This window comes from Anopheles aquasalis, chromosome 2 (genome assembly GCF_943734665.1).
Source record: "Anopheles aquasalis chromosome 2, idAnoAquaMG_Q_19, whole genome shotgun sequence".
Taxonomy (NCBI): domain Eukaryota; kingdom Metazoa; phylum Arthropoda; class Insecta; order Diptera; family Culicidae; genus Anopheles; species Anopheles aquasalis.
Genome location: NC_064877.1, coordinates 81350647 through 81358465, shown reverse-complemented (window position 1 = coordinate 81358465; position 7819 = coordinate 81350647). Strand labels below are relative to the sequence as shown.

The 7819-nt window shown below is 49.1% G+C and overlaps 1 protein-coding gene across 1 annotated transcript in view; it reads left to right on the top strand.

Moving 5' to 3' along the window:
• Positions 1 to 6618: 6618 nt before the first annotated feature.
• Positions 6619 to 7819, top strand: part of LOC126568985 (kinesin-like protein CG14535) — a 64087-nt gene continuing 62886 nt past the window's right edge. The window contains exon 1 of the mRNA XM_050225736.1: positions 6619 to 6748. The gene's annotated coding sequence lies outside the window, so the exon portion shown is untranslated. The remainder of the gene's footprint in view (positions 6749 to 7819) is intronic.

Genomic DNA, 7819 nt, shown 5'->3' with positions numbered 1-7819 from the left:
TCGTAAAAATTGTTCCATGAATGTCAAAACAAACTGTTTGCTGGCCAAATTTATGTGCCACCGGATTTCCCTAGCCCTTATTCCTCTCCTAGAACGCGAAGATTCCACCAACGAATGGGACGGAAAAATACGGAGAATTGTGTTGTTAAAAATGTTATCATTTACACATACTTTCCATTATCTGCGATCGTTTTTAACCATTTTTATGAAATACTTAACATTCCTCGAGTGCCGAAATCCTCTTCGGAGTCTCTGTCGGCCACGGTATTCATATTTTAAAGTGTCCCCTTGTGCTGTCTGTCCGCACGAGTTGCTCTTAGCATTTATGAATTTATGAACTCCGAGCACTATTACCGATGCTTCTGCTCTTTGCCGGTCAGTAATGGAATAACCCCTCGTTCGCATATGTTTTGCAAATTAATGGAAATTCAAAGAACATGCGCCAAATATTTTCCCGGGCACTCTGTTATGGACTCCACCGCCCTTCCAGTCAAAGTGCATCGGGCTCGGGATTCGATTAATACATTTTCGTTGTCAAGCGTACCGTGAAATGAAGAAGCAACCCTCCTCCCCCATTCGAAAGATGATGAATGTTGTTAATTGTATATCTTTTATAGGCACTCAAGATGAGTTTGTTTTGAAAGCCCAGGGCCCTCAGTGGTCCTCCTTCGAGGTCGAAGTCACTGGTCGAAGGTCGGGACACCAGCACCCGGCGCTGCTCCGTGGCGAGTGATTTACGATGCAGCACGGCATTTGGCGGTATATTTGTTTTGACGCATTGTCTCTCTTGCAGCGCATGATGGCGACCTTTTCAGCGATCTGCCATGTGTTTGGAAGGCGCGCGACGCCGTCGTGTGTCTTATAATTAATAACCCGCGGAGCCGCTGTAGAAAACGCGTCCATCCGTACATTGTCGCCACGTCTTTAGCTGGCGCCTCCGGGCGTTCGTTTTATGATGCTTTTAAGAATGGCGCGAATGGTCACGAGAAGGTCTGCCGGTTAGTGGAAAGTGTCGTTTTTGGGGTCACAATTAGTTCCACGTTAGTTCCGTGAACCTTGTTCTGTTTGCCAAATGGTGGCCAGTGTTTTTTCCACCCCGTTTGTGGTGTACAACATTGTTGTCGCCTCGTTCGATGGCTTCACACTGGCTAGCGCGCGAGACAATGTGAAAGATCACGTTACTAATGCTCATGTAACGGTTTTGTAGGCTTCGGTGGGGGAAACACTCATTAAACATACGATTGCCAGCCCGGCCACGACACTGGAAAATGGGAAAAATTCCAAACAATACAACTTGACTGATTGGTAATCTAAGACGTTTCCTCGCCATCGGCGATGCCATCGATGGCCACGCTTCATCGTGTACAAACTCCAATTAAGAGCACGAAAACATGAAACCAAACACAGGGTGACATCGATCCCTCGGCGGCTAAAGCACGCGGGGACCCCAAAATTAACCGGTAATCAATAGTTTACAGCTCATCCTTCCGCGATCGAGTGAAGGGGGTACGTGTTAGAAACATTTGTTTTACAACCTTTTTTCCCCAACAATAAAATCACCTTCGCCCTGGCCTCCGGTGTCGCAGGCGATCCGTCGAAGAACCGGAACCGAAACTCGATACCGTTCATGCGAGCCGAATGCACTCCGGCTCCTTCCGCGGTGCATTCTCCGCCCGCACACACAGCGTGCACAAAAGAGTTGAATTCCAGCCACGGGGAGGGAAACAGGAGCAGAACAGAACCCATAAATCCGAATTATCGCTGTGGTGAAAATTTATGGTACACTTTGAAGCATAAGTACCATCCTGCCGGTGCCAGACACCTCAGGCTGTACGCTGTCGGAACAAGCACAGAAACAGGAACAGGAATAAACAAATTTACGGCAAACAGTTGTTTGCGTCAAACTCGCGTTCGAAGCGACGCGTTTTTTTTTGTCGAGAGGTTTTTTCGCCGCCTCCTCCGTCGATCCGGATAGTTTTATCTTCTTGACAGGTGCAGTCGCGCGCACAAATGGAGGGGGAAAAGGCGGCAAAACCGCGTCCGTCGTGTGCGGTTGGAGCGTTGGATTTGGAAAAAACCCAATCCAAAATGTCATCGTTAGAGGTCAGCTTAAAGAGGGTGCTCCTGGTGCACTTTCTCACTTTGGAGTGGTTGAGAACGTGTCCAACGATGGTCCAAAGCGTCGCTCTGACGAGGAGATAGTTTCCTAAACATCCTTGTGTGGCATTTGAACACCACCATTCACCGTTTACGCTCATTAGATTGTCTCGTTAGAAAACTTCTTCCCAATGTTCCTCTTATTCTAAGGCGCTCCTCTATAAAATCGAAACGACTGAATCACGGAGTTCGGAAAACCGTTTCACGGTTGTAAAAATTGGAAATAATTTAATGCTGTTGGCACCTTTGGCACCCAGCTTCAGCTTCACCAATAAAAGCATCGGATGGATCGTGCTTGCTTTCGGTGGCCGGGAGTACATTCCCGGGGACGAACTAAGACGATTCGATTCTAGAATTGACACGTTTCCTTTTATGGAATCATTTTTTATTGCGGACCAACTGGCACGCATCGTGCAGAAGGTAGAGAAAAGAGGTTGTGTGTCCCCCTAAACTCTCGATCGACGCTCGTAAATCAACGTCAATCGCTGCGAGGGCCCCGAAAGGGAACTGAGGAGCCCTTTTCAAGATTCTAAACTAACGGGGAGCGGATCAAAAAGCCGGGATTCTGTGCTGCAGCAGTGTGCCAAGGTGCGGCCACGGTGTGATGGAAGGTGAATAAATCTATTTTCACATCAACAAACGATTGCGATTGCTGCAGCGCGAGTGTGTTGTTGCACGTGTGCTGTCGATGACGTATGGAGTTTATGGAGCGAAGGAAGGGTCTGGAGTGACCAGGATTTTATTTTTCTCCCTTGGTTTTTCCACCATTTTTCACGTGCAATTCCGTGCTAAAACATTGACCCGGAGGAGCTGGGGGACACAATTAGCTGCAGCAATAAATAATGCCCCCGGCGATCGAATTCAATCCAAAAAAACAATGTTTTAGGGGTGAACATGTCGTCGAATCGATAGCAATATGACAATAGGTGGTCCAATCTTTGGCACCGATCCCGTAAATAAAGAACTACCGAGCACACCATCGGACGACGCCAATCGCCAAAAACCGCAAACGTTAGCGTCTTTTCCGGCGCCGCCCTTTTTGCCAAAAAAAAAAACAATTAAAACCAGATTTATGTGTTGCCTAATCCCCACCCCCTCGGAGGGCAAAGTGACCTCTCCCGGGGAACGGTTCACCATCGGTCACCGTCTGCGTGTTCTTAAAAACAGACAAATTCTTTCTTAAGCCGTGCACCGCCGGGTGCCTGTGTTCCATCTCGGGAGGGGCTATAGCGGACATTCTAAGCCTCTCACGAAGCAAGCCATGTTATGTTGGAGTGTAAATATTTACGGTCTTCGCTACGCGACGCGACCTGGAACGAGGTCAAAAGATGATCCATACGTTCGCTCCTCTGGTAGGGCGAGCAGTTGGTTTGTTTCTCGACAATTCACCTAACGCGCGATCCTCATTAATTATGCTTTTTGGATTTTTAGAAGGATTTGTTTCTTCCCTTTGGACACAGTAAGTGGGTCACTGCAGCAGTCTGGGGCCCTGCCTAGTCTCCACTTTGAAACTTACTTGGCAAAAGGGAAAAAAAACTGCAACTCTTTTGCCCCGGCGGGGTTAAAGGTGCTTACATAATTATGGCCACAATCCACAATCCTTCACTTCTGCAGTGCGCGGTCCCGGGCGTATGAGTTTTTCACTTTTCTCGACAGCTACCATTCGCGCTAAAGAACAACGGGAACACACCACGGAGTGTTTCACCCTCTCTCTGTTTGTCTCATTTTTCTTCATTAATTAGTGAGATAATTAATAGCCATTCACCAGCTTCACGTATGTGAATGTGTCCGGGAAACTCTCAGCGGTGCGCGAAATGCGCCAACAACTCTTTTCTTTTGCCATCTCTCCTGTTGCCAGCAGGGTGGTTTGTGCTCGCGCCATTTTCACTCTTAATAACTGTCACCAGCTTGTGTTGTGATAGCAAGATTGATAAAGCGAAGCTAATTAACACACAGAAACACGGGGGGACAGCTACATATTTATGGTTAATCAAAGTAACCCGTTAGTGCTCGCGATGCTCTACGGTTCTCGGTGAAAGAATGAAGAAAATCTTAGAAAATGAAGAAAGAACTTAGATTGCTCAGTTAGTTATGAACAATGCAATGTCTTCAATGCGCTTGGCCATTCAGTGCTTATTGGTCCCACGCTCTTCGAAGGTAAACAACGATATTCCTGGAATGTCTTTATGCCAAGTGCCAGACCATTTTCATCTGACCAATTACGCCTCGAGTAGAGCCAGTGCTTTGAGTGGAGAGGACTCTTCTTTTTTGCTCGCCTTTCATTTCTATTGGCATCCTTGTTTTTCTGCTTTCATTCCAACCATCACCTCCATTTGAGGAGAATTCCTGGCTCGTATTCCATGGATGAGAAAAGGGAGTTTAAAGAAAAACAGCGAATAATCCTGAAGGACTCTCGTCCCTTCACTAGCCCTTTCCTTGAGACAATAATCTTCGGACGAAGCTCCACGGGGGCCCAGAACCAACATTTATTAGTCGCAATGTCCGAGCGATTCTCTCTCTCTCTCTCTCTCTCGTGCTCTCTCTTATGCTCACTCTCGTGCACTCTCCCCGTGTCACGTGGGTTTGTTTTGCTTTTGAGAACAATAGAGCCGCAACAATCGAAGAAAGGGGCCGCGTGGCCCGGAAAATGCCGACCAATTCCACCCAGCAGTCGCACGACTCTGCAACAAGCGCCCCGCGACGCGATGTGACACTTTCCATGGCCATGGAAAATCCCTCCTCCGTCATCGTCGCGTCGCTGTATCGGGATTTTCTTCAATGAAAACCCAGCATCGGCCCTGCACCCATGCTGCTACTCATTCCGCTACACACGGTCTCGGATGGTGACGACGACGGTTGCGCACAGACAAACCGAACGCGGCCGGGATACCGAACCGAAGCGGTCGACTGCTCGGGAAAATGTACCGGAACCGGCACGGCATTCTGGTGCGCCCCGTTCTTCAGTTGCATCCGAGACGCGCTCGTCGTAACACTCGTCGTGCTAGCGTGGGTCGCGGTTCGTACACCGTTAGTAGTTGACGTAGTTTTCGGGAATTCGGTTCGAACGTGACGTGACTGGCGTGTCTGGCGTGTGCCTGGAGTGGTCGAAGGAAACTAATTTCCAATCTTGTATATCGGGATAATACGTGAAAGGCACGAACTACCCTCGCCTGGCTTCCGTCTTCGGAACGTGACCAACGTTTGGACGTGCTAGAGAGTGGGCTAGAGAGGGGGTTTTCTCGGAGTCACGGCAGTGCGCCTCCATTGACGTTGACTCAAACTTCCGTTCGAAGTCAACTCTCTCCGCGTCTAACGTGGAGCACGGAATGGAAAGTTAAAAAAAAATTGCTGAGAAATAGTCTGTCCATCCGGCCGTAATCGTGGACCCGTTACTGCGTCGAGTGCAATCGATCGATCCGTTCGATTTTCACGCCACACCGGAAGTGGCAGCCGAGTGGGAGGAGAGCGAAGTGGAGAGGAATCATATTTTCCCGTCTGGAAGAGAAGCAAATGATGCTCCTGGTACCAGCTCGAGAGGCTTAGAGGTTCACGCGAGTTCGCGAGTTTGTGTCTGTGGTGCCGGAACTGGAAAGGCTGAAGGATGAAGCTTGAAATTTGGTCCCGATGACGATGATGTTGGTGATGATGAAGATGAGGATGTTGATGATGATAACGGTGTTGCTAGCAGCGCGTGGCAACAGGAGTGGTAAGCCACAAGGATAACACGGCAACGAGGCCAGCCGATGATGATGATGATGATGATCATAACGACGTGATAGTGGCATCAGCATCGTGTTGATGATGACGATGATAATACCGTGTAGCAACTACAGACATCCTGATTATCATCGAGCGCGACTGCAAAACCGGGTCGCCTCGCCTCGCGTTTGCACGGAACCATCTGTTCGCTGGAATCCACGTGCGCATCCGCCTCCAGGGGCGAATGTATGTGTGCGTGTCTGTTGTGTCTGTCCTCTGACCTGTGGGCGTTTTTGTGTACCGTGTCGTGATTTGTTGTCGACGGAGGGCGATTTGTAGTGAGCGGGCGAGCGATTACGATGAAACATCATCTCTCCTCCGGTGTGGCCATAACCACCAAGCGAGCTCCAACTGACCGGTTTATGACGAAAAGCATGCTGCGAGCTTCGCATGGTCGCTAGGGAGACTTAATTAAGCGAAAAAATTAATTGGAAATAAACGAAAACGAAGAAAAGGCTCAACAACAAAAAAACGCATCCCCGTGTAGTGTGTGCGCGTGTTCGCTTGTGTTTGTGCTTGTGTGTGTCTGTGTGCTCGCATATCCGTAGTGTGTTCACCGTGCACGGTAGATAAGCTACCGCGAAGGATAACATAAATAAGGCAAAGCAGCGCAAGCAGAGTGCAAAAGAGAAGCGTGCAAAATCCGGTAGGCTGACAACCGGTTCGACCCATCTCGGTGGTAGAGAGAAAGGAGTTGAGGAGAGGAGTCGGAAGTGATCCGAAAAGTGTTCAGTGAAGGTGAAAACTCGGCGCAGTGCTCTGCTATCAGTCGACCGGTTCCAGCAGCTGCAGCAGCCACGTTAACAACAACATCAACAGCAGCAGCCAGCTAGTAAGTTAGATGGAGCGCACTGGCAGCCTGTGACAGCCACCATCCACCGGACCGAACCCCGGTCCTGACCTTACTCGGTAGATTTTGCTTTTCCCGTTTCCTGCCACCGCTGGCTTTCCGGGATTGGTTTCAGGCATTTCGTTTTTGGCCGCTGCTTTGGCCTCTCATCTTCTGCTTCTTCTGTCCATCAACGTCGAGAGGTTTCGCTGGATGATTTAAATATTCAGACCGAACTGTTTTTGCCTCCCTTGGAAGTACACAAAGAGAGAGAGAGAAGCCAAAAAGGGAAACTCGATGGAAATTCAAATTATACACCCCCGGTCCGGGGCGCGGGATGTTGACCCAGGACCATGAAAAGCTGCTGATGCTGCTACTGCGGTCTCGATCTCGACTTCTTTCTCTCGACATTCGAAACCGCGGACCACTGGACGGACAATAGGAAGTAACATTCCAACGGTCCACCGCAAGCCGGTGCCGGTGGTCGGAACGGATTTATCGGAGGAACCGTTTCGGTGTGCCCATTTTCCTCTCCGGCTCTCGGTGGCAGATGAAATGTGAACAATGCATTTAAAAATAGGAACGATATCGATTTTCGGGCCGTCCGCCTGGTGACCGCGCTGGAAAATTGAGTTGCTTCATTTGTGGGCTTTGTGGGCCTGTTGATGGGAAGTTACTTGAAATGAAAATTAATGAAAAACCTCCACCCAGCAAAACTTTATCGAGTGCATAAATTCCAAGGAGAAAGCCCGCAAATCCTACGTTGTAATCTGAAGCGATCTATCGTTATCGATCGAGGCGACCGCAAACATGAGGCCGAGTCATAATGAGCGTCTCGAAAATATCGATTTTAATTTATTATCATGCCCCCTTTGTTCCGGTCTGGCAGCTAGTGCTCAGTATCCTTTCTCTGGCCACAAGGCCTCGATGCCGATATGCGTGCGCCCATTCGGTTGAAAGGATGAAAGCCGCACAAGGTGCCATATCATGGATGCTTTATTGGCCTGTGAGGGTGCCCCTACTGTGCGCCACAATCAGAGTGTATGGTGTGGACATTATGCCACCGTCCGTGCG